Source organism: Sceloporus occidentalis, unplaced genomic scaffold (assembly GCF_023333645.1).
Source record: "Sceloporus occidentalis isolate IW3139 unplaced genomic scaffold, rSceOcc1.0.p SCAF_206, whole genome shotgun sequence".
Taxonomy (NCBI): Eukaryota; Metazoa; Chordata; class Lepidosauria; order Squamata; family Phrynosomatidae; genus Sceloporus; species Sceloporus occidentalis.
The window spans coordinates 106,371-130,250 of record NW_028317186.1 but is presented as its reverse complement, the minus strand read 5'-3'; the positions used below and the strand labels follow the sequence as shown (position 1 = coordinate 130,250).

At 46.1% G+C, this 23,880-nt stretch overlaps 20 non-coding genes and 3 pseudogenes across 20 annotated transcripts; all 23 read right to left on the bottom strand.

The window, feature by feature from the left end:
• Positions 1-848: 848 nt before the first annotated feature.
• Positions 849-990, bottom strand: LOC149277787 (U4 spliceosomal RNA). Its single transcript, XR_016278946.1, has one exon. It is a non-coding gene; the product is annotated as a U4 spliceosomal RNA (small nuclear RNA).
• Positions 991-1,877: 887 nt separating this feature from the next.
• LOC149277786 (U4 spliceosomal RNA) lies at positions 1,878-2,019 on the bottom strand. The gene has a single exon (XR_016279035.1). It is a non-coding gene; the product is annotated as a U4 spliceosomal RNA (small nuclear RNA).
• Positions 2,020-2,909: 890 nt separating this feature from the next.
• LOC149277785 (U4 spliceosomal RNA) lies at positions 2,910-3,051 on the bottom strand. Its single transcript, XR_016279034.1, has one exon. It is a non-coding gene; the product is annotated as a U4 spliceosomal RNA (small nuclear RNA).
• An 883-nt stretch (positions 3,052-3,934) lies between these two features.
• Positions 3,935-4,076, bottom strand: LOC149277784 (U4 spliceosomal RNA). The gene has a single exon (XR_016279033.1). It is a non-coding gene; the product is annotated as a U4 spliceosomal RNA (small nuclear RNA).
• An 887-nt stretch (positions 4,077-4,963) lies between these two features.
• On the bottom strand, positions 4,964-5,082 carry LOC149277783 (U4 spliceosomal RNA; annotated as a pseudogene).
• Positions 5,083-5,972: 890 nt separating this feature from the next.
• Positions 5,973-6,114, bottom strand: LOC149277782 (U4 spliceosomal RNA). Its single transcript, XR_016279031.1, has one exon. It is a non-coding gene; the product is annotated as a U4 spliceosomal RNA (small nuclear RNA).
• An 885-nt stretch (positions 6,115-6,999) lies between these two features.
• On the bottom strand, positions 7,000-7,139 carry LOC149277781 (U4 spliceosomal RNA). Its single transcript, XR_016279003.1, has one exon. It is a non-coding gene; the product is annotated as a U4 spliceosomal RNA (small nuclear RNA).
• Positions 7,140-8,029: 890 nt separating this feature from the next.
• Positions 8,030-8,171, bottom strand: LOC149277780 (U4 spliceosomal RNA). The gene has a single exon (XR_016279030.1). It is a non-coding gene; the product is annotated as a U4 spliceosomal RNA (small nuclear RNA).
• An 887-nt stretch (positions 8,172-9,058) lies between these two features.
• On the bottom strand, positions 9,059-9,177 carry LOC149277779 (U4 spliceosomal RNA; annotated as a pseudogene).
• An 890-nt stretch (positions 9,178-10,067) lies between these two features.
• Positions 10,068-10,209, bottom strand: LOC149277778 (U4 spliceosomal RNA). Its single transcript, XR_016278942.1, has one exon. It is a non-coding gene; the product is annotated as a U4 spliceosomal RNA (small nuclear RNA).
• An 885-nt stretch (positions 10,210-11,094) lies between these two features.
• Positions 11,095-11,234, bottom strand: LOC149277777 (U4 spliceosomal RNA). The gene has a single exon (XR_016279002.1). It is a non-coding gene; the product is annotated as a U4 spliceosomal RNA (small nuclear RNA).
• An 890-nt stretch (positions 11,235-12,124) lies between these two features.
• On the bottom strand, positions 12,125-12,266 carry LOC149277776 (U4 spliceosomal RNA). The gene has a single exon (XR_016279029.1). It is a non-coding gene; the product is annotated as a U4 spliceosomal RNA (small nuclear RNA).
• Positions 12,267-13,148: 882 nt separating this feature from the next.
• Positions 13,149-13,290, bottom strand: LOC149277775 (U4 spliceosomal RNA). Its single transcript, XR_016278879.1, has one exon. It is a non-coding gene; the product is annotated as a U4 spliceosomal RNA (small nuclear RNA).
• An 890-nt stretch (positions 13,291-14,180) lies between these two features.
• Positions 14,181-14,322, bottom strand: LOC149277774 (U4 spliceosomal RNA). Its single transcript, XR_016278883.1, has one exon. It is a non-coding gene; the product is annotated as a U4 spliceosomal RNA (small nuclear RNA).
• An 886-nt stretch (positions 14,323-15,208) lies between these two features.
• On the bottom strand, positions 15,209-15,350 carry LOC149277773 (U4 spliceosomal RNA). Its single transcript, XR_016278970.1, has one exon. It is a non-coding gene; the product is annotated as a U4 spliceosomal RNA (small nuclear RNA).
• Positions 15,351-16,240: 890 nt separating this feature from the next.
• LOC149277772 (U4 spliceosomal RNA) lies at positions 16,241-16,382 on the bottom strand. The gene has a single exon (XR_016278965.1). It is a non-coding gene; the product is annotated as a U4 spliceosomal RNA (small nuclear RNA).
• Positions 16,383-17,269: 887 nt separating this feature from the next.
• LOC149277771 (U4 spliceosomal RNA) lies at positions 17,270-17,411 on the bottom strand. The gene has a single exon (XR_016279028.1). It is a non-coding gene; the product is annotated as a U4 spliceosomal RNA (small nuclear RNA).
• Positions 17,412-18,301: 890 nt separating this feature from the next.
• Positions 18,302-18,443, bottom strand: LOC149277770 (U4 spliceosomal RNA). Its single transcript, XR_016279027.1, has one exon. It is a non-coding gene; the product is annotated as a U4 spliceosomal RNA (small nuclear RNA).
• Positions 18,444-19,327: 884 nt separating this feature from the next.
• Positions 19,328-19,467, bottom strand: LOC149277769 (U4 spliceosomal RNA). Its single transcript, XR_016279001.1, has one exon. It is a non-coding gene; the product is annotated as a U4 spliceosomal RNA (small nuclear RNA).
• Positions 19,468-20,353: 886 nt separating this feature from the next.
• On the bottom strand, positions 20,354-20,495 carry LOC149277768 (U4 spliceosomal RNA). Its single transcript, XR_016278941.1, has one exon. It is a non-coding gene; the product is annotated as a U4 spliceosomal RNA (small nuclear RNA).
• Positions 20,496-21,381: 886 nt separating this feature from the next.
• LOC149277767 (U4 spliceosomal RNA) lies at positions 21,382-21,500 on the bottom strand (annotated as a pseudogene).
• Positions 21,501-22,390: 890 nt separating this feature from the next.
• On the bottom strand, positions 22,391-22,532 carry LOC149277766 (U4 spliceosomal RNA). Its single transcript, XR_016278991.1, has one exon. It is a non-coding gene; the product is annotated as a U4 spliceosomal RNA (small nuclear RNA).
• Positions 22,533-23,423: 891 nt separating this feature from the next.
• Positions 23,424-23,565, bottom strand: LOC149277765 (U4 spliceosomal RNA). The gene has a single exon (XR_016279026.1). It is a non-coding gene; the product is annotated as a U4 spliceosomal RNA (small nuclear RNA).
• Positions 23,566-23,880: the final 315 nt, after the last annotated feature.

The following is a 23,880-nucleotide window of genomic DNA, read 5'->3' as shown; positions in this document are numbered from 1 at the left end:
GCTCATTAAGGTTTTGGCTAGGCATAGGTGGACATTGAGCCAGAGCAGAGCATTGTGGGAACTGTTATGCTAATTAAACTGGCATTTGACAAAGGTGTCTCTAGAAAAGGCCCAGAAGGAAACATTTTCCCAGAGAAAAGCCCCAGATCTTTAAGGCAAAATGCAAACGAGGTCTCACCTCTACTTTCTGGGACAAAATGCACACTTTCACCTCATGGTGCTGAAAGGCACTCCCAACTGTCAAGGATCATAAAAAAATCCACACCTCTCTGATGAAATTGGCATAGCTGGTCCTTTGTGACGACGACGACTCGCACACTCGGCTCGGGATACAACATGGAGATATGACAGATGGATATGAGGTAGGTCAACACGACGGGCTGCAACGCGAAGGTCCACAGCAGGGCACGTCATCCAATGGCTTCTTACAAGGGGAAGATAGATTCTGGTGGATGACGTGCTGCTGCATACATGGGAGCTTCTTCCTGTACTTTCTTTAAACCAAAAAAGGGAAAGCTTCAGTGAAAAGTCATTAAGGCCTTTCAGTCACCATTTCCCTTCAAGGGGTGGGACGTGTTCTTCCAGGGTTGGTAGCAAGACGATTCTCCAAAGAATGAGCACTACTTCCTGCTCTTTTGCTCTTACGAGGATATTGCTTGCTTGTAGGAGAGCTCTGGTATGAAAAAAACCCGTGCAGAACTTTCCGAACCCGTCACAAAAACACAAGCCAGGTGAAGAAAGTAACGCGTGGTAGATGTGCAGAGTTCTTTGCCACTCTTTCATGGCCCACAGCAGCCAAGCTTTCAAAGACTTAAGGTGATTCATCTGTTTTTAACCAGGCATGCCAGTCTCACAAGAGACTATCAAAAATTACCATTGCTGACTATTTTTCAAGTCATCATGGCGGGGTATTGGGAATAGTTTTCAATTAGCAATAATCACGCCTCGGTTAACACCTCATGGGCTATGATACTGCCACTGCGCAAAGCTAACCTTCTGGCTGCTTTGGTAGATAATGCATGCCCAATGAGCGCTCATTAAGGTTTTGGCTAGGCATAGGTGGACATTGAGCCAGAGCAGAGCATTGTGGGAACTGTTATGCTAATTAAACTGGCATTTGACAAAGGTGTCTCTAGAAAAGGCCCAGAAGGAAACATTTTCCCAGAGAAAAGCCCCAGATCTTTAAGGCAAAATGCAAACGAGGTCTCACCTCTACTTTCTGGGACAAAATGCACACTTTCACCTCATGGTGCTGAAAGGCACTCCCAACTGTCAAGGATCATAAAAAAATCCACACCTCTCTGATGAAATTGGCATAGCTGGTCCTTTGTGATGACGACTCGCACACTCGGCTCGGGATACAACATGGAGATATGACAGATGGATATGAGGTAGGTCAACACGACGGGCTGCAACGCGAAGGTCCACAGCAGGGCACGTCATCCAATGGCTTCTTACAAGGGGAAGATAGATTCTGGTGGATGACGTGCTGCTGCATACATGGGAGCTTCTTCCTGTACTTTCTTTAAACCAAAAAAGGGAAAGCTTCAGTGAAAAGTCATTAAGGCCTTTCAGTCACCATTTCCCTTCAAGGGGTGGGACGTGTTCTTCCAGGGTTGGCAGCAAGACGATTCTCCAAAGAATGAGCACTACTTCCTGCTCTTTTGCTCTTACGAGGATATTGCTTGCTTGTAGGAGAGCTCTGGTATGAAAAAAACCCGTGCAGAACTTTCCGAACCCGTCACAAAAACACAAGCCAGGTGAAGAAAGTAACGCGTGGTAGATGTGCAGAGTTCTTTGCCACTCTTTCATGGCCCACAGCAGCCAAGCTTTCAAAGACTTAAGGTGATTCATCTGTTTTTAACCAGGCATGCCAGTCTCACAAGAGACTATCAAAAATTGCCATTGCTGACTATTTTTCAAGTCATCATGGCGGGGTATTGGGAATAGTTTTCAATTAGCAATAATCACGCCTCGGTTAACACCTCATGGGCTATGATACTGCCACTGCGCAAAGCTAACCTTCTGGCTGCTTTGGTAGATAATGCATGCCCAATGAGCGCTCATTAAGGTTTTGGCTAGGCATAGGTGGACATTGAGCCAGAGCAGAGCATTGTGGGAACTGTTATGCTAATTAAACTGGCATTTGACAAAGGTGTCTCTAGAAAAGGCCCAGAAGGAAACATTTTCCCAGAGAAAAGCCCCAGATCTTTAAGGCAAAATGCAAACGAGGTCTCACCTCTACTTTCTGGGACAAAATGCACACTTTCACCTCATGGTGCTGAAAGGCACTCCCAACTGTCAAGGATCATAAAAAAATCCACACCTCTCTGATGAAATTGGCATAGCTGGTCCTTTGTGACGACGACGACTCGCACACTCGGCTCGGGATACAACATGGAGATATGACAGATGGATATGAGGTAGGTCAACACGACGGGCTGCAACGCGAAGGTCCACAGCAGGGCACGTCATCCAATGGCTTCTTACAAGGGGAAGATAGATTCTGGTGGATGACGTGCTGCTGCATACATGGGAGCTTCTTCCTGTACTTTCTTTAAACCAAAAAAGGGAAAGCTTCAGTTAAAAGTCATTAAGGCCTTTTAGTCACCATTTCCCTTCAAGGGGTGGGACGTGTTCTTCCAGGGTTGGCAGCAAGACGATTCTCCAAAGAATGAGCACTACTTCCTGCTCTTTTGCTCTTACGAGGATATTGCTTGCTTGTAGGAGAGCTCTGGTATGAAAAAAACCCGTGCAGAACTTTCCGAACCCGTCACAAAAACACAAGCCAGGTGAAGAAAGTAACGCGTGGTAGATGTGCAGAGTTCTTTGCCACTCTTTCATGGCCCACAGCAGCCAAGCTTTCAAAGACTTAAGGTGATTCATCTGTTTTTAACCAGGCATGCCAGTCTCACAAGAGACTATCAAAAATTGCCATTGCTGACTATTTTTCAAGTCATCATGGCGGGGTATTGGGAATAGTTTTCAATTAGCAATAATCACGCCTCGGTTAACACCTCATGGGCTATGATACTGCCACTGCGCAAAGCTAACCTTCTGGCTGCTTTGGTAGATAATGCATGCCCAATGAGCGCTCATTAAGGTTTTGGCTAGGCATAGGTGGACATTGAGCCAGAGCAGAGCATTGTGGGAACTGTTATGCTAATTAAACTGGCATTTGACAAAGGTGTCTCTAGAAAAGGCCCAGAAGGAAACATTTTCCCAGAGAAAAGCCCCAGATCTTTAAGGCAAAATGCAAACGAGGTCTCACCTCTACTTTCTGGGACAAAATGCACACTTTCACCTCATGGTGCTGAAAGGCACTCCCAACTGTCAAGGATCATAAAAAAATCCACACCTCTCTGATGAAATTGGCATAGCTGGTCCTTTGTGATGACGACTCGCACACTCGGCTCGGGATACAACATGGAGATATGACAGATGGATATGAGGTAGGTCAACACGACGGGCTGCAACGCGAAGGTCCACAGCAGGGCACGTCATCCAATGGCTTCTTACAAGGGGAAGATAGATTCTGGTGGATGACGTGCTGCTGCATACATGGGAGCTTCTTCCTGTACTTTCTTTAAACCAAAAAAGGGAAAGCTTCAGTTAAAAGTCATTAAGGCCTTTTAGTCACCATTTCCCTTCAAGGGGTGGGACGTGTTCTTCCAGGGTTGGCAGCAAGACGATTCTCCAAAGAATGAGCACTACTTCCTGCTCTTTTGCTCTTACGAGGATATTGCTTGCTTGTAGGAGAGCTCTGGTATGAAAAAAACCCGTGCAGAACTTTCCGAACCCGTCACAAAAACACAAGCCAGGTGAAGAAAGTAACGCGTGGTAGATGTGCAGAGTTCTTTGCCACTCTTTCATGGCCCACAGCAGCCAAGCTTTCAAAGACTTAAGGTGATTCATCTGTTTTTAGGCATGCCAGTCTCACAAGAGACTATCAAAAATTGCCATTGCTGACTATTTTTCAAGTCATCATGGCGGGGTATTGGGAATAGTTTTCAATTAGCAATAATCACGCCTCGGTTAACACCTCATGGGCTATGATACTGCCACTGCGCAAAGCTAACCTTCTGGCTGCTTTGGTAGATAATGCATGCCCAATGAGCGCTCATTAAGGTTTTGGCTAGGCATAGGTGGACATTGAGCCAGAGCAGAGCATTGTGGGAACTGTTATGCTAATTAAACTGGCATTTGACAAAGGTGTCTCTAGAAAAGGCCCAGAAGGAAACATTTTCCCAGAGAAAAGCCCCAGATCTTTAAGGCAAAATGCAAACGAGGTCTCACCTCTACTTTCTGGGACAAAATGCACACTTTCACCTCATGGTGCTGAAAGGCACTCCCAACTGTCAAGGATCATAAAAAAATCCACACCTCTCTGATGAAATTGGCATAGCTGGTCCTTTGTGACGACGACTCGCACACTCGGCTCGGGATACAACATGGAGATATGACAGATGGATATGAGGTAGGTCAACACGACGGGCTGCAACGCGAAGGTCCACAGCAGGGCACGTCATCCAATGGCTTCTTACAAGGGGAAGATAGATTCTGGTGGATGACGTGCTGCTGCATACATGGGAGCTTCTTCCTGTACTTTCTTTAAACCAAAAAAGGGAAAGCTTCAGTTAAAAGTCATTAAGGCCTTTTAGTCACCATTTCCCTTCAAGGGGTGGGACGTGTTCTTCCAGGGTTGGCAGCAAGACGATTCTCCAAAGAATGAGCACTACTTCCTGCTCTTTTGCTCTTACGAGGATATTGCTTGCTTGTAGGAGAGCTCTGGTATGAAAAAAACCCGTGCAGAACTTTCCGAACCCGTCACAAAAACACAAGCCAGGTGAAGAAAGTAACGCGTGGTAGATGTGCAGAGTTCTTTGCCATTCTTTCATGGCCCACAGCAGCCAAGCTTTCAAAGACTTAAGGAGATTCATCTGTTTTTAACCAGGCATGCCAGTCTCACAAGAGACTATTTTTCAAGTCATCATGGCGGGGTATTGGGAATAGTTTTCAATTAGCAATAATCACGCCTCGGTTAACACCTCATGGGCTATGATACTGCCACTGCGCAAAGCTAACCTTCTGGCTGCTTTGGTAGATAATGCATGCCCAATGAGCGCTCATTAAGGTTTTGGCTAGGCATAGGTGGACATTGAGCCAGAGCAGAGCATTGTGGGAACTGTTATGCTAATTAAACTGGCATTTGACAAAGGTGTCTCTAGAAAAGGCCCAGAAGGAAACATTTTCCCAGAGAAAAGCCCCAGATCTTTAAGGCAAAATGCAAACGAGGTCTCACCTCTACTTTCTGGGACAAAATGCACACTTTCACCTCATGGTGCTGAAAGGCACTCCCAACTGTCAAGGATCATAAAAAAATCCACACCTCTCTGATGAAATTGGCATAGCTGGTCCTTTGTGACGACGACGACTCGCACACTCGGCTCGGGATACAACATGGAGATATGACAGATGGATATGAGGTAGGTCAACACGACGGGCTGCAACGCGAAGGTCCACAGCAGGGCACGTCATCCAATGGCTTCTTACAAGGGGAAGATAGATTCTGGTGGATGACGTGCTGCTGCATACATGGGAGCTTCTTCCTGTACTTTCTTTAAACCAAAAAAGGGAAAGCTTCAGTGAAAAGTCATTAAGGCCTTTCAGTCACCATTTCCCTTCAAGGGGTGGGACGTGTTCTTCCAGGGTTGGCAGCAAGACGATTCTCCAAAGAATGAGCACTACTTCCTGCTCTTTTGCTCTTACGAGGATATTGCTTGCTTGTAGGAGAGCTCTGGTATGAAAAAAACCCGTGCAGAACTTTCCGAACCCGTCACAAAAACACAAGCCAGGTGAAGAAAGTAACGCGTGGTAGATGTGCAGAGTTCTTTGCCACTCTTTCATGGCCCACAGCAGCCAAGCTTTCAAAGACTTAAGGTGATTCATCTGTTTTTAACCAGGCATGCCAGTCTCACAAGAGACTATCAAAAATTGCCATTGCTGACTATTTTTCAAGTCATCATGGCGGGGTATTGGGAATAGTTTTCAATTAGCAATAATCACGCCTCGGTTAACACCTCATGGGCTATGATACTGCCACTGCGCAAAGCTAACCTTCTGGCTGCTTTGGTAGATAATGCATGCCCAATGAGCGCTCATTAAGGTTTTGGCTAGGCATAGGTGGACATTGAGCCAGAGCAGAGCATTGTGGGAACTGTTATGCTAATTAAACTGGCATTTGACAAAGGTGTCTCTAGAAAAGGCCCAGAAGGAAACATTTTCCCAGAGAAAAGCCCCAGATCTTTAAGGCAAAATGCAAACGAGGTCTCACCTCTACTTTCTGGGACAAAATGCACACTTTCACCTCATGGTGCTGAAAGGCACTCCCAACTGTCAAGGATCATAAAAAAATCCACACCTCTCTGATGAAATTGGCATAGCTGGTCCTTTGTGACGACGACTCGCACACTCGGCTCGGGATACAACATGGAGATATGACAGATGGATATGAGGTAGGTCAACACGACGGGCTGCAACGCGAAGGTCCACAGCAGGGCACGTCATCCAATGGCTTCTTACAAGGGGAAGATAGATTCTGGTGGATGACGTGCTGCTGCATACATGGGAGCTTCTTCCTGTACTTTCTTTAAACCAAAAAAGGGAAAGCTTCAGTTAAAAGTCATTAAGGCCTTTTAGTCACCATTTCCCTTCAAGGGGTGGGACGTGTTCTTCCAGGGTTGGCAGCAAGACGATTCTCCAAAGAATGAGCACTACTTCCTGCTCTTTTGCTCTTACGAGGATATTGCTTGCTTGTAGGAGAGCTCTGGTATGAAAAAAACCCGTGCAGAACTTTCCGAACCCGTCACAAAAACACAAGCCAGGTGAAGAAAGTAACGCGTGGTAGATGTGCAGAGTTCTTTGCCACTCTTTAATGGCCCACAGCAGCCAAGCTTTCAAAGACTTAAGGTGATTCATCTGTTTTTAGGCATGCCAGTGTCACAAGAGACTATCAAAAATTGCCATTGCTGACTATTTTTCAAGTCATCATGGCGGGGTATTGGGAATAGTTTTCAATTAGCAATAATCACGCCTCAGTTAACACCTCATGGGCTATGATACTGCCACTGCGCAAAGCTAACCTTCTGGCTGCTTTGGTAGATAATGCATGCCCAATGAGCGCTCATTAAGGTTTTGGCTAGGCATAGGTGGACATTGAGCCAGAGCAGAGCATTGTGGGAACTGTTATGCTAATTAAACTGGCATTTGACAAAGGTGTCTCTAGAAAAGGCCCAGAAGGAAACATTTTCCCAGAGAAAAGCCCCAGATCTTTAAGGCAAAATGCAAACGAGGTCTCACCTCTACTTTCTGGGACAAAATGCACACTTTCACCTCATGGTGCTGAAAGGCACTCCCAACTGTCAAGGATCATAAAAAAATCCACACCTCTCTGATGAAATTGGCATAGCTGGTCCTTTGTGACGACGACGACTCGCACACTCGGCTCGGGATACAACATGGAGATATGACAGATGGATATGAGGTAGGTCAACACGACGGGCTGCAACGCGAAGGTCCACAGCAGGGCACGTCATCCAATGGCTTCTTACAAGGGGAAGATAGATTCTGGTGGATGACGTGCTGCTGCATACATGGGAGCTTCTTCCTGTACTTTCTTTAAACCAAAAAAGGGAAAGCTTCAGTGAAAAGTCATTAAGGCCTTTCAGTCACCATTTCCCTTCAAGGGGTGGGACGTGTTCTTCCAGGGTTGGCAGCAAGACGATTCTCCAAAGAATGAGCACTACTTCCTGCTCTTTTGCTCTTACGAGGATATTGCTTGCTTGTAGGAGAGCTCTGGTATGAAAAAAACCCGTGCAGAACTTTCCGAACCCGTCACAAAAACACAAGCCAGGTGAAGAAAGTAACGCGTGGTAGATGTGCAGAGTTCTTTGCCACTCTTTCATGGCCCACAGCAGCCAAGCTTTCAAAGACTTAAGGTGATTCATCTGTTTTTAACCAGGCATGCCAGTCTCACAAGAGACTATCAAAAATTGCCATTGCTGACTATTTTTCAAGTCATCATGGCGGGGTATTGGGAATAGTTTTCAATTAGCAATAATCACGCCTCGGTTAACACCTCATGGGCTATGATACTGCCACTGCGCAAAGCTAACCTTCTGGCTGCTTTGGTAGATAATGCATGCCCAATGAGCGCTCATTAAGGTTTTGGCTAGGCATAGGTGGACATTGAGCCAGAGCAGAGCATTGTGGGAACTGTTATGCTAATTAAACTGGCATTTGACAAAGGTGTCTCTAGAAAAGGCCCAGAAGGAAACATTTTCCCAGAGAAAAGCCCCAGATCTTTAAGGCAAAATGCAAACGAGGTCTCACCTCTACTTTCTGGGACAAAATGCACACTTTCACCTCATGGTGCTGAAAGGCACTCCCAACTGTCAAGGATCATAAAAAAATCCACACCTCTCTGATGAAATTGGCATAGCTGGTCCTTTGTGACGACGACTCGCACACTCGGCTCGGGATACAACATGGAGATATGACAGATGGATATGAGGTAGGTCAACACGACGGGCTGCAACGCGAAGGTCCACAGCAGGGCACGTCATCCAATGGCTTCTTACAAGGGGAAGATAGATTCTGGTGGATGACGTGCTGCTGCATACATGGGAGCTTCTTCCTGTACTTTCTTTAAACCAAAAAAGGGAAAGCTTCAGTTAAAAGTCATTAAGGCCTTTTAGTCACCATTTCCCTTCAAGGGGTGGGACGTGTTCTTCCAGGGTTGGCAGCAAGACGATTCTCCAAAGAATGAGCACTACTTCCTGCTCTTTTGCTCTTACGAGGATATTGCTTGCTTGTAGGAGAGCTCTGGTATGAAAAAAACCCGTGCAGAACTTTCCGAACCCGTCACAAAAACACAAGCCAGGTGAAGAAAGTAACGCGTGGTAGATGTGCAGAGTTCTTTGCCACTCTTTCATGGCCCACAGCAGCCAAGCTTTCAAAGACTTAAGGAGATTCATCTGTTTTTAACCAGGCATGCCAGTCTCACAAGAGACTATTTTTCAAGTCATCATGGCGGGGTATTGGGAATAGTTTTCAATTAGCAATAATCACGCCTCGGTTAACACCTCATGGGCTATGATACTGCCACTGCGCAAAGCTAACCTTCTGGCTGCTTTGGTAGATAATGCATGCCCAATGAGCGCTCATTAAGGTTTTGGCTAGGCATAGGTGGACATTGAGCCAGAGCAGAGCATTGTGGGAACTGTTATGCTAATTAAACTGGCATTTGACAAAGGTGTCTCTAGAAAAGGCCCAGAAGGAAACATTTTCCCAGAGAAAAGCCCCAGATCTTTAAGGCAAAATGCAAACGAGGTCTCACCTCTACTTTCTGGGACAAAATGCACACTTTCACCTCATGGTGCTGAAAGGCACTCCCAACTGTCAAGGATCATAAAAAAATCCACACCTCTCTGATGAAATTGGCATAGCTGGTCCTTTGTGACGACGACGACTCGCACACTCGGCTCGGGATACAACATGGAGATATGACAGATGGATATGAGGTAGGTCAACACGACGGGCTGCAACGCGAAGGTCCACAGCAGGGCACGTCATCCAATGGCTTCTTACAAGGGGAAGATAGATTCTGGTGGATGACGTGCTGCTGCATACATGGGAGCTTCTTCCTGTACTTTCTTTAAACCAAAAAAGGGAAAGCTTCAGTGAAAAGTCATTAAGGCCTTTCAGTCACCATTTCCCTTCAAGGGGTGGGACGTGTTCTTCCAGGGTTGGCAGCAAGACGATTCTCCAAAGAATGAGCACTACTTCCTGCTCTTTTGCTCTTACGAGGATATTGCTTGCTTGTAGGAGAGCTCTGGTATGAAAAAAACCCGTGCAGAACTTTCCGAACCCGTCACAAAAACACAAGCCAGGTGAAGAAAGTAACGCGTGGTAGATGTGCAGAGTTCTTTGCCACTCTTTCATGGCCCACAGCAGCCAAGCTTTCAAAGACTTAAGGTGATTCATCTGTTTTTAACCAGGCATGCCAGTCTCACAAGAGACTATCAAAAATTGCCATTGCTGACTATTTTTCAAGTCATCATGGCGGGGTATTGGGAATAGTTTTCAATTAGCAATAATCACACCTCGGTTAACACCTCATGGGCTATGATACTGCCACTGCGCAAAGCTAACCTTCTGGCTGCTTTGGTAGATAATGCATGCCCAATGAGCGCTCATTAAGGTTTTGGCTAGGCATAGGTGGACATTGAGCCAGAGCAGAGCATTGTGGGAACTGTTATGCTAATTAAACTGGCATTTGACAAAGGTGTCTCTAGAAAAGGCCCAGAAGGAAACATTTTCCCAGAGAAAAGCCCCAGATCTTTAAGGCAAAATGCAAACGAGGTCTCACCTCTACTTTCTGGGACAAAATGCACACTTTCACCTCATGGTGCTGAAAGGCACTCCCAACTGTCAAGGATCATAAAAAAATCCACACCTCTCTGATGAAATTGGCATAGCTGGTCCTTTGTGACGACGACTCGCACACTCGGCTCGGGATACAACATGGAGATATGACAGATGGATATGAGGTAGGTCAACACGACGGGCTGCAACGCGAAGGTCCACAGCAGGGCACGTCATCCAATGGCTTCTTACAAGGGGAAGATAGATTCTGGTGGATGACGTGCTGCTGCATACATGGGAGCTTCTTCCTGTACTTTCTTTAAACCAAAAAAGGGAAAGCTTCAGTTAAAAGTCATTAAGGCCTTTTAGTCACCATTTCCCTTCAAGGGGTGGGACGTGTTCTTCCAGGGTTGGCAGCAAGACGATTCTCCAAAGAATGAGCACTACTTCCTGCTCTTTTGCTCTTACGAGGATATTGCTTGCTTGTAGGAGAGCTCTGGTATGAAAAAAACCCGTGCAGAACTTTCCGAACCCGTCACAAAAACACAAGCCAGGTGAAGAAAGTAACGCGTGGTAGATGTGCAGAGTTCTTTGCCACTCTTTAATGGCCCACAGCAGCCAAGCTTTCAAAGACTTAAGGTGATTCATCTGTTTTTAGGCATGCCAGTGTCACAAGAGACTATCAAAAATTGCCATTGCTGACTATTTTTCAAGTCATCATGGCGGGGTATTGGGAATAGTTTTCAATTAGCAATAATCACGCCTCAGTTAACACCTCATGGGCTATGATACTGCCACTGCGCAAAGCTAACCTTCTGGCTGCTTTGGTAGATAATGCATGCCCAATGAGCGCTCATTAAGGTTTTGGCTAGGCATAGGTGGACATTGAGCCAGAGCAGAGCATTGTGGGAACTGTTATGCTAATTAAACTGGCATTTGACAAAGGTGTCTCTAGAAAAGGCCCAGAAGGAAACATTTTCCCAGAGAAAAGCCCCAGATCTTTAAGGCAAAATGCAAACGAGGTCTCACCTCTACTTTCTGGGACAAAATGCACACTTTCACCTCATGGTGCTGAAAGGCACTCCCAACTGTCAAGGATCATAAAAAAATCCACACCTCTCTGATGAAATTGGCATAGCTGGTCCTTTGTGACGACGACGACTCGCACACTCGGCTCGGGATACAACATGGAGATATGACAGATGGATATGAGGTAGGTCAACACGACGGGCTGCAACGCGAAGGTCCACAGCAGGGCACGTCATCCAATGGCTTCTTACAAGGGGAAGATAGATTCTGGTGGATGACGTGCTGCTGCATACATGGGAGCTTCTTCCTGTACTTTCTTTAAACCAAAAAAGGGAAAGCTTCAGTGAAAAGTCATTAAGGCCTTTCAGTCACCATTTCCCTTCAAGGGGTGGGACGTGTTCTTCCAGGGTTGGCAGCAAGACGATTCTCCAAAGAATGAGCACTACTTCCTGCTCTTTTGCTCTTACGAGGATATTGCTTGCTTGTAGGAGAGCTCTGGTATGAAAAAAACCCGTGCAGAACTTTCCGAACCCGTCACAAAAACACAAGCCAGGTGAAGAAAGTAACGCGTGGTAGATGTGCAGAGTTCTTTGCCACTCTTTCATGGCCCACAGCAGCCAAGCTTTCAAAGGCTTAAGGTGATTCATCTGTTTTTAACCAGGCATGCCAGTCTCACAAGAGACTATCAAAAATTGCCATTGCTGACTATTTTTCAAGTCATCATGGCGGGGTATTGGGAATAGTTTTCAATTAGCAATAATCACGCCTCGGTTAACACCTCATGGGCTATGATACTGCCACTGCGCAAAGCTAACCTTCTGGCTGCTTTGGTAGATAATGCATGCCCAATGAGCGCTCATTAAGGTTTTGGCTAGGCATAGGTGGACATTGAGCCAGAGCAGAGCATTGTGGGAACTGTTATGCTAATTAAACTGGCATTTGACAAAGGTGTCTCTAGAAAAGGCCCAGAAGGAAACATTTTCCCAGAGAAAAGCCCCAGATCTTTAAGGCAAAATGCAAACGAGGTCTCACCTCTACTTTCTGGGACAAAATGCACACTTTCACCTCATGGTGCTGAAAGGCACTCCCAACTGTCAAGGATCATAAAAAAATCCACACCTCTCTGATGAAATTGGCATAGCTGGTCCTTTGTGACGACGACGACTCGCACACTCGGCTCGGGATACAACATGGAGATATGACAGATGGATATGAGGTAGGTCAACACGACGGGCTGCAACGCGAAGGTCCACAGCAGGGCACGTCATCCAATGGCTTCTTACAAGGGGAAGATAGATTCTGGTGGATGACGTGCTGCTGCATACATGGGAGCTTCTTCCTGTACTTTCTTTAAACCAAAAAAGGGAAAGCTTCAGTGAAAAGTCATTAAGGCCTTTCAGTCACCATTTCCCTTCAAGGGGTGGGACGTGTTCTTCCAGGGTTGGCAGCAAGACGATTCTCCAAAGAATGAGCACTACTTCCTGCTCTTTTGCTCTTACGAGGATATTGCTTGTAGGAGAGCTCTGGTATGAAAAAAACCCGTGCAGAACTTTCCGAACCCGTCACAAAAACACAAGCCAGGTGAAGAAAGTAACGCGTGGTAGATGTGCAGAGTTCTTTGCCACTCTTTAATGGCCCACAGCAGCCAAGCTTTCAAAGACTTAAGGTGATTCATCTGTTTTTAGGCATGCCAGTCTCACAAGAGACTATCAAAAATTGCCATTGCTGACTATTTTTCAAGTCATCATGGCGGGATATTGGGAATAGTTTTCAATTAGCAATAATCACGCCTCGGTTAACACCTCATGGGCTATGATACTGCCACTGCGCAAAGCTAACCTTCTGGCTGCTTTGGTAGATAATGCATGCCCAATGAGCGCTCATTAAGGTTTTGGCTAGGCATAGGTGGACATTGAGCCAGAGCAGAGCATTGTGGGAACTGTTATGCTAATTAAACTGGCATTTGACAAAGGTGTCTCTAGAAAAGGCCCAGAAGGAAACATTTTCCCAGAGAAAAGCCCCAGATCTTTAAGGCAAAATGCAAACGAGGTCTCACCTCTACTTTCTGGGACAAAATGCACACTTTCACCTCATGGTGCTGAAAGGCACTCCCAACTGTCAAGGATCATAAAAAAATCCACACCTCTCTGATGAAATTGGCATAGCTGGTCCTTTGTGACGACGACGACTCGCACACTCGGCTCGGGATACAACATGGAGATATGACAGATGGATATGAGGTAGGTCAACACGACGGGCTGCAACGCGAAGGTCCACAGCAGGGCACGTCATCCAATGGCTTCTTACAAGGGGAAGATAGATTCTGGTGGATGACGTGCTGCTGCATACATGGGAGCTTCTTCCTGTACTTTCTTTAAACCAAAAAAGGGAAAGCTTCAGTGAAAAGTCATTAAGGCCTTTCAGTCACCATTTCCCTTCAAGGGGTGGGACGTGTTCTTCCAGGGTTGGCAGCAAGACGATTCTCCAAAGAATGAGCACTACTTCCTGCTCTTTTATTCTTACGAGGATATTGCTTGCTTGTAGGAGAGCTCTGGTATGAAAAAAACCCGTGCAGAACTTTCCGAACCCGTCACAAAAACACAAGCCAGGTGAAGAAAGTAACGCGTGGTAGATGTGCAGAGTTCTTTGCCACTCTTTCATGGCCCACAGCAGCCAAGCTTTCAAAGACTTAAGGTGATTCATCTGTTTTTAACCAGGCATGCCAGTCTCACAAGAGACTATCAAAAATTGCCATTGCTGACTATTTTTCAAGTCATCATGGCGGGGTATTGGGAATAGTTTTCAATTAGCAATAATCACGCCTCGGTTAACACCTCATGGGCTATGATACTGCCACTGCACAAAGCTAACCTTCTGATTGCTTTGGTAGATAATGCATGCCCAATGAGCGCTCATTAAGGTTTTGGCTAGGCATAGGTGGACATTGAGCCAGAGCAGAGCATTGTGGGAACTGTTATGCTAATTAAACTGGCATTTGACAAAGGTGTCTCTAGAAAAGGCCCAGAAGGAAACATTTTCCCAGAGAAAAGCCCCAGATCTTTAAGGCAAAATGCAAACGAGGTCTCACCTCTACTTTCTGGGACAAAATGCACACTTTCACCTCATGGTGCTGAAAGGCACTCCCAACTGTCAAGGATCATAAAAAAATCCACACCTCTCTGATGAAATTGGCATAGCTGGTCCTTTGTGACGACGACGACTCGCACACTCGGCTCGGGATACAACATGGAGATATGACAGATGGATATGAGGTAGGTCAACACGACAGGCTGCAACGCGAAGGTCCACAGCAGGGCACGTCATCCAATGGCTTCTTACAAGGGGAAGATAGATTCTGGTGGATGACGTGCTGCTGCATACATGGGAGCTTCTTCCTGTACTTTCTTTAAACCAAAAAAGGGAAAGCTTCAGTGAAAAGTCATTAAGGCCTTTCAGTCACCATTTCCCTTCAAGGGGAGGGACGTGTTCTTCCAGGGTTGGCAGCAAGACGATTCTCCAAAGAATGAGCACTACTTCCTGCTCTTTTGCCCTTACGAGGATATTGCTTGTAGGAGAGCTCTGGTATGAAAAAAACCCGTGCAGAACTTTCCGAACCCGTCACAAAAACACAAGCCAGGTGAAGAAAGTAACGCGTGGTAGATGTGCAGAGTTCTTTGCCACTCTTTAATGGCCCACAGCAGCCAAGCTTTCAAAGACTTAAGGTGATTCATCTGTTTTTAACCAGGCATGCCAGTCTCACAAGAGACTATCAAAAATTGCCATTGCTAACTATTTTTCAAGTCATCATGGCAGGGTATTGGGAATAGTTTTCAATTAGCAATAATCACGCCTCGGTTAACACCTCATGGGCTATGATACTGCCACTGCGCAAAGCTAACCTTCTGGCTGCTTTGGTAGATAATGCATGCCCAATGAGCGCTCATTAAGGTTTTGGCTAGGCATAGGTGGACATTGAGCCAGAGCAGAGCATTGTGGGAACTGTTATGCTAATTAAACTGGCATTTGACAAAGGTGTCTCTAGAAAAGGCCCAGAAGGAAACATTTTCCCAGAGAAAAGCCCCAGATCTTTAAGGCAAAATGCAAACGAGGTCTCACCTCTACTTTCTGGGACAAAATGCACACTTTCACCTCATGGTGCTGAAAGGCACTCCCAACTGTCAAGGATCATAAAAAAATCCACACCTCTCTGATGAAATTGGCATAGCTGGTCCTTTGTGACGACGACGACTCGCACACTCGGCTCGGGATACAACATGGAGATATGACAGATGGATATGAGGTAGGTCAACACGACGGGCTGCAACGCGAAGGTCCACAGCAGGGCACGTCATCCAATGGCTTCTTACAAGGGGAAGATAGATTCTGGTGGATGACGTGCTGCTGCATACATGGGAGCTTCTTCCTGTACTTTCTTTAAACCAAAAAAGGGAAAGCTTCAGTGAAAAGTCATTAAGGCCTTTCAGTCACCATTTCCCTTCAAGGGGTGGGACGTGTTCTTCCAGGGTTGGCAGCAAGACGATTCTCCAAAGAATGAGCACTACTTCCTGCTCTTTTGCTCTTACGAGGATATTGCTTGCTTGTAGGAGAGCTCTGGTATGAAAAAAACCCGTGCAGAACTTTCCGAACCCGTCACAAAAACACAAGCCAGGTGAAGAAAGTAACGCGTGGTAGATGTGCAGAGTTCTTTGCCACTCTTTCATGGCCCACAGCAGCCAAGCTTTCAAAGACTTAAGGTGATTCATCTGTTTTTAACCAGGCATGCCAGTCTCACAAGAGACTATCAAAAATTGCCATTGCTGACTATTTTCCAAGTCATCATGGCGGGGTATTGGGAATAGTTTTCAATTAGCAATAATCACGCCTCGGTTAACACCTCATGGGCTATGATACTGCCACTGCGCAAATCTAACCTTCTGGCTGCTTTGGTAGATAATGCATGCCCAATGAGCGCTCATTAAGGTTTTGGCTAGGCATAGGTGGACATTGAGCCAGAGCAGAGCATTGTGGGAACTGTTATGCTAATTAAACTGGCATTTGACAAAGGTGTCTCTAGAAAAGGCCCAGAAGGAAACATTTTCCCAGAGAAAAGCCCCAGATCTTTAAGGCAAAATGCAAACGAGGTCTCACCTCTACTTTCTGGGACAAAATGCACACTTTCACCTCATGGTGCTGAAAGGCACTCCCAACTGTCAAGGATCATAAAAAAATCCACACCTCTCTGATGAAATTGGCATAGCTGGTCCTTTGTGACGACGACTCGCACACTCGGCTCGGGATACAACATGGAGATATGACAGATGGATATGAGGTAGGTCAACACGACGGGCTGCAACGCGAAGGTCCACAGCAGGGCACGTCATCCAATGGCTTCTTACAAGGGGAAGATAGATTCTGGTGGATGACGTGCTGCTGCATACATGGGAGCTTCTTCCTGTACTTTCTTTAAACCAGAAAAGGGAAAGCTTCAGTTAAAAGTCATTAAGGCCTTTTAGTCACCATTTCCCTTCAAGGGGTGGGACGTGTTCTTCCAGGGTTGGCAGCAAGACGATTCTCCAAAGAATGAGCACTACTTCCTGCTCTTTTGCTCTTACGAGGATATTGCTTGCTTGTAGGAGAGCTCTGGTATGAAAAAAACCCGTGCAGAACTTTCCGAACCCGTCACAAAAACACAAGCCAGGTGAAGAAAGTAACGCGTGGTAGATGTGCAGAGTTCTTTGCCACTCTTTCATGGCCCACAGCGGCCAAGCTTTCAAAGACTTAAGGTGATTCATCTGTTTTTAACCAGGCATGCCAGTCTCACAAGAGACTATCAAAAATTGCCATTGCTGACTATTTTTCAAGTCATCATGGCGGGGTATTGGGAATAGTTTTCAATTAGCAATAATCACGCCTCGGTTAACACCTCATGGGCTATGATACTGCCACTGCGCAAAGCTAACCTTCTGGCTGCTTTGGTAGATAATGCATGCCCAATGAGCGCTCATTAAGGTTTTGGCTAGGCATAGGTGGACATTGAGCCAGAGCAGAGCATTGTGGGAACTGTTATGCTAATTAAACTGGCATTTGACAAAGGTGTCTCTAGAAAAGGCCCAGAAGGAAACATTTTCCCAGAGAAAAGCCCCAGATCTTTAAGGCAAAATGCAAACGAGGTCTCACCTCTACTTTCTGGGACAAAATGCACACTTTCACCTCATGGTGCTGAAAGGCACTCCCAACTGTCAAGGATCATAAAAAAATCCACACCTCTCTGATGAAATTGGCATAGCTGGTCCTTTGTGACGACGACGACTCGCACACTCGGCTCGGGATACAACATGGAGATATGACAGATGGATATGAGGTAGGTCAACACGACAGGCTGCAACGCGAAGGTCCACAGCAGGGCACGTCATCCAATGGCTTCTTACAAGGGGAAGATAGATTCTGGTGGATGACGTGCTGCTGCATACATGGGAGCTTCTTCCTGTACTTTCTTTAAACCAAAAAAGGGAAAGCTTCAGTGAAAAGTCATTAAGGCCTTTCAGTCACCATTTCCCTTCAAGGGGTGGGACGTGTTCTTCCAGGGTTGGCAGCAAGACGATTCTCCAAAGAATGAGCACTACTTCCTGCTCTTTTGCTCTTACGAGGATATTGCTTGCTTGTAGGAGAGCTCTGGTATGAAAAAAACCCGTGCAGAACTTTCCGAACCCGTCACAAAAACACAAGCCAGGTGAAGAAAGTAACGCGTGGTAGATGTGCAGAGTTCTTTGCCACTCTTTCATGGCCCACAGCGGCCAAGCTTTCAAAGACTTAAGGTGATTCATCTGTTTTTAACCAGGCATGCCAGTCTCACAAGAGACTATCAAAAATTGCCATTGCTGACTATTTTTCAAGTCATCATGGCGGGGTATTGGGAATAGTTTTCAATTAGCAATAATCACGCCTCGGTTAACACCTCATGGGCTATGATACTGCCACTGCGCAAAGCTAACCTTCTGGCTGCTTTGGTAGATAATGCATGCCCAATGAGCGCTCATTAAGGTTTTGGCTAGGCATAGGTGGACATTGAGCCAGAGCAGAGCATTGTGGGAACTGTTATGCTAATTAAACTGGCATTTGACAAAGGTGTCTCTAGAAAAGGCCCAGAAGGAAACATTTTCCCAGAGAAAAGCCCCAGATCTTTAAGGCAAAATGCAAACGAGGTCTCACCTCTACTTTCTGGGACAAAATGCACACTTTCACCTCATGGTGCTGAAAGGCACTCCCAACTGTCAAGGATCATAAAAAAATCCACACCTCTCTGATGAAATTGGCATAGCTGGTCCTTTGTGACGACGACGACTCGCACACTCGGCTCGGGATACAACATGGAGATATGACAGATGGATATGAGGTAGGTCAACACGACAGGCTGCAACGCGAAGGTCCACAGCAGGGCACGTCATCCAATGGCTTCTTACAAGGGGAAGATAGATTCTGGTGGATGACGTGCTGCTGCATACATGGGAGCTTCTTCCTGTACTTTCTTTAAACCAAAAAAGGGAAAGCTTCAGTGAAAAGTCATTAAGGCCTTTCAGTCACCATTTCCCTTCAAGGGGAGGGACGTGTTCTTCCAGGGTTGGCAGCAAGACGATTCTCCAAAGAATGAGCACTACTTCCTGCTCTTTTGCTCTTACGAGGATATTGCTTGTAGGAGAGCTCTGGTATGAAAAAAACCCGTGCAGAACTTTCCGAACCCGTCACAAAAACACAAGCCAGGTGAAGAAAGTAACGCGTGGTAGATGTGCAGAGTTCTTTGCCACTCTTTAATGGCCCACAGCAGCCAAGCTTTCAAAGACTTAAGGTGATTCATCTGTTTTTAGGCATGCCAGTGTCACAAGAGACTATCAAAAATTGCCATTGCTGACTATTTTTCAAGTCATCATGGCGGGGTATTGGGAATAGTTTTCAATTAGCAATAATCACGCCTCAGTTAACACCTCATGGGCTATGATACTGCCACTGCGCAAAGCTAACCTTCTGGCTGCTTTGGTAGATAATGCATGCCCAATGAGCGCTCATTAAGGTTTTGGCTAGGCATAGGTGGACATTGAGCCAGAGCAGAGCATTGTGGGAACTGTTATGCTAATTAAACTGGCATTTGACAAAGGTGTCTCTAGAAAAGGCCCAGAAGGAAACATTTTCCCAGAGAAAAGCCCCAGATCTTTAAGGCAAAATGCAAACGAGGTCTCACCTCTACTTTCTGGGACAAAATGCACACTTTCACCTCATGGTGCTGAAAGGCACTCCCAACTGTCAAGGATCATAAAAAAATCCACACCTCTCTGATGAAATTGGCATAGCTGGTCCTTTGTGACGACGACGACTCGCACACTCGGCTCGGGATACAACATGGAGATATGACAGATGGATATGAGGTAGGTCAACACGACAGGCTGCAACGCGAAGGTCCACAGCAGGGCACGTCATCCAATGGCTTCTTACAAGGGGAAGATAGATTCTGGTGGATGACGTGCTGCTGCATACATGGGAGCTTCTTCCTGTACTTTCTTTAAACCAAAAAAGGGAAAGCTTCAGTGAAAAGTCATTAAGGCCTTTCAGTCACCATTTCCCTTCAAGGGGAGGGACGTGTTCTTCCAGGGTTGGCAGCAAGACGATTCTCCAAAGAATGAGCACTACTTCCTGCTCTTTTGCTCTTACGAGGATATTGCTTGTAGGAGAGCTCTGGTATGAAAAAAACCCGTGCAGAACTTTCCGAACCCGTCACAAAAACACAAGCCAGGTGAAGAAAGTAACGCGTGGTAGATGTGCAGAGTTCTTTGCCACTCTTTCATGGCCCACAGCAGCCAAGCTTTCAAAGACTTAAGGTGATTCATCTGTTTTTAACCAGGCATGCCAGTCTCACAAGAGACTATCAAAAATTGCCCTTGTTGACTATTTTTCAAGTCATCATGGCGGGGTATTGGGAATAGTTTTCAATTAGCAATAATCACGCCTCGGTTAACACCTCATGGGCTATGATACTGCCACTGCGCAAAGCTAACCTTCTGGCTGCTTTGGTAGATAATGCATGCCCAATGAGCGCTCATTAAGGTTTTGGCTAGGCATAGGTGGACATTGAGCCAGAGCAGAGCATTGTGGGAACTGTTATGCTAATTAAACTGGCATTTGACAAAGGTGTCTCTAGAAAAGGCCCAGAAGGAAACATTTTCCCAGAGAAAAGCCCCAGATCTTTAAGGCAAAATGCAAACGAGGTCTCACCTCTACTTTCTGGGACAAAATGCACACTTTCACCTCATGGTGCTGAAAGGCACTCCCAACTGTCAAGGATCATAAAAAAATCCACACCTCTCTGATGAAATTGGCATAGCTGGTCCTTTGTGACGACGACGACTCGCACACTCGGCTCGGGATACAACATGGAGATATGACAGATGGATATGAGGTAGGTCAACACGACGGGCTGCAACGCGAAGGTCCACAGCAGGGCACGTCATCCAATGGCTTCTTACAAGGGGAAGATAGATTCTGGTGGATGACGTGCTGCTGCATACATGGGAGCTTCTTCCTGTACTTTCTTTAAACCAAAAAAGGGAAAGCTTCAGTGAAAAGTCATTAAGGCCTTTCAGTCACCATTTCCCTTCAAGGGGAGGGACGTGTTCTTCCAGGGTTGGCAGCAAGACGATTCTCCAAAGAATGAGCACTACTTCCTGCTCTTTTGCTCTTACGAGGATATTGCTTGTAGGAGAGCTCTGGTATGAAAAAAACCCGTGCAGAACTTTCCGAACCCGTCACAAAAACACAAGCCAGGTGAAGAAAGTAACGCGTGGTAGATGTGCAGAGTTCTTTGCCACTCTTTCATGGCCCACAGCAGCCAAGCTTTCAAAGACTTAAGGTGATTCATCTGTTTTTAACCAGGCATGCCAGTCTCACAAGAGACTATTTTTCAAGTCATCATGGCGGGGTATTGGGAATAGTTTTCAATTAGCAATAATCACGCCTCGGTTAACACCTCATGGGCTATGATACTGCCACTGCGCAAAGCTAACCTTCTGGCTGCTTTGGTAGATAATGCATGCCCAATGAGCGCTCATTAAGGTTTTGGCTAGGCATAGGTGGACATTGAGCCAGAGCAGAGCATTGTGGGAACTGTTATGCTAATTAAACTGGCATTTGACAAAGGTGTCTCTAGAAAAGGCCCAGAAGGAAACATTTTCCCAGAGAAAAGCCCCAGATCTTTAAGGCAAAATGCAAACGAGGTCTCACCTCTACTTTCTGGGACAAAATGCACACTTTCACCTCATGGTGCTGAAAGGCACTCCCAACTGTCAAGGATCATAAAAAAATCCACACCTCTCTGATGAAATTGGCATAGCTGGTCCTTTGTGACGACGACGACTCGCACACTCGGCTCGGGATACAACATGGAGATATGACAGATGGATATGAGGTAGGTCAACACGACGGGCTGCAACGCGAAGGTCCACAGCAGGGCACGTCATCCAATGGCTTCTTACAAGGGGAAGATAGATTCTGGTGGATGACGTGCTGCTGCATACATGGGAGCTTCTTCCTGTACTTTCTTTAAACCAAAAAAGGGAAAGCTTCAGTGAAAAGTCATTAAGGCCTTTCAGTCACCATTTCCCTTCAAGGGGTGGGACGTGTTCTTCCAGGGTTGGCAGCAAGACGATTCTCCAAAGAATGAGCACTACTTCCTGCTCTTTTGCTCTTACGAGGATATTGCTTGCTTGTAGGAGAGCTCTGGTATGAAAAAAACCCGTGCAGAACTTTCCGAACCCGTCACAAAAACACAAGCCAGGTGAAGAAAGTAACGCGTGGTAGATGTGCAGAGTTCTTTGCCACTCTTTCATGGCCCACAGCAGCCAAGCTTTCAAAGACTTAAGGTGATTCATCTGTTTTTAACCAGGCATGCCAGTCTCACAAGAGACTATCGAAAATTGCCATTGCTGACTATTTTTCAAGTCATCATGGCGGGGTATTGGGAATAGTTTTCAATTAGCAATAATCACGCCTCGGTTAACACCTCATGGACTATGATACTGCCACTGCGCAAAGCTAACCTTCTGGCTGCTTTGGTAGATAATGCATGCCCAATGAGCGCTCATTAAGGTTTTGGCTAGGCATAGGTGGACATTGAGCCAGAGCAGAGCATTGTGGGAACTGTTATGCTAATTAAACTGGCATTTGACAAAGGTGTCTCTAGAAAAGGCCCAGAAGGAAACATTTTCCCAGAGAAAAGCCCCAGATCTTTAAGGCAAAATGCAAACGAGGTCTCACCTCTACTTTCTGGGACAAAATGCACACTTTCACCTCATGGTGCTGAAAGGCACTCCCAACTGTCAAGGATCATAAAAAAAATCCACACCTCTCTGATGAAATTGGCATAGCTGGTCCTTTGTGACGACGACGACTCGCACACTCGGCTCGGGATACAACATGGAGATATGACAGATGGATATGAGGTAGGTCAACACGACGGGCTGCAACGCGAAGGTCCACAGCAGGGCACGTCATCCAATGGCTTCTTACAAGGGGAAGATAGATTCTGGTGGATGACGTGCTGCTGCATACATGGGAGCTTCTTCCTGTACTTTCTTTAAACCAAAAAAGGGAAAGCTTCAGTGAAAAGTCATTAAGGCCTTTCAGTCACCATTTCCCTTCAAGGGGAGGGACGTGTTCTTCCAGGGTTGGCAGCAAGACGATTCTCCAAAGAATGAGCACTACTTCCTGCTCTTTTGCTCTTACGAGGATATTGCTTGCTTGTAGGAGAGCTCTGGTATGAAAAAAACCCGTGCAGAACTTTCCGAACCCGTCACAAAAACACAAGCCAGGTGAAGAAAGTAACGCGTGGTAGATGTGCAGAGTTCTTTGCCACTCTTTCATGGCCCACAGCAGCCAAGCTTTCAAAGACTTAAGGTGATTCATCTGTTTTTAACCAGGCATGCCAGTCTCACAAGAGACTATCAAAAATTGCCATTGCTGACTATTTTTCAAGTCATCATGGCGGGGTATTGGGAATAGTTTTCAATTAGCAATAATCACGCCTCGGTTAACACCTCATGGGCTATGATACTGCCACTGCGCAAAGCTAAACTTCTGGCTGCTTTGGTAGATAATGCATGCCCAATGAGCGCTCATTAAGGTTTTGGCTAGGCATAGGTGGACATTGAGCCAGAGCAGAGCATTGTGGGAACTGTTATGCTAATTAAACTGGCATTTGACAAAGGTGTCTCTAGAAAAGGCCCAGAAGGAAACATTTTCCCAGAGAAAAGCCCCAGATCTTTAAGGCAAAATGCAAACGAGGTCTCACCTCTACTTTCTGGGACAAAATGCACACTTTCACCTCATGGTGCTGAAAGGCACTCCCAACTGTCAAGGATCATAAAAAAATCCACACCTCTCTGA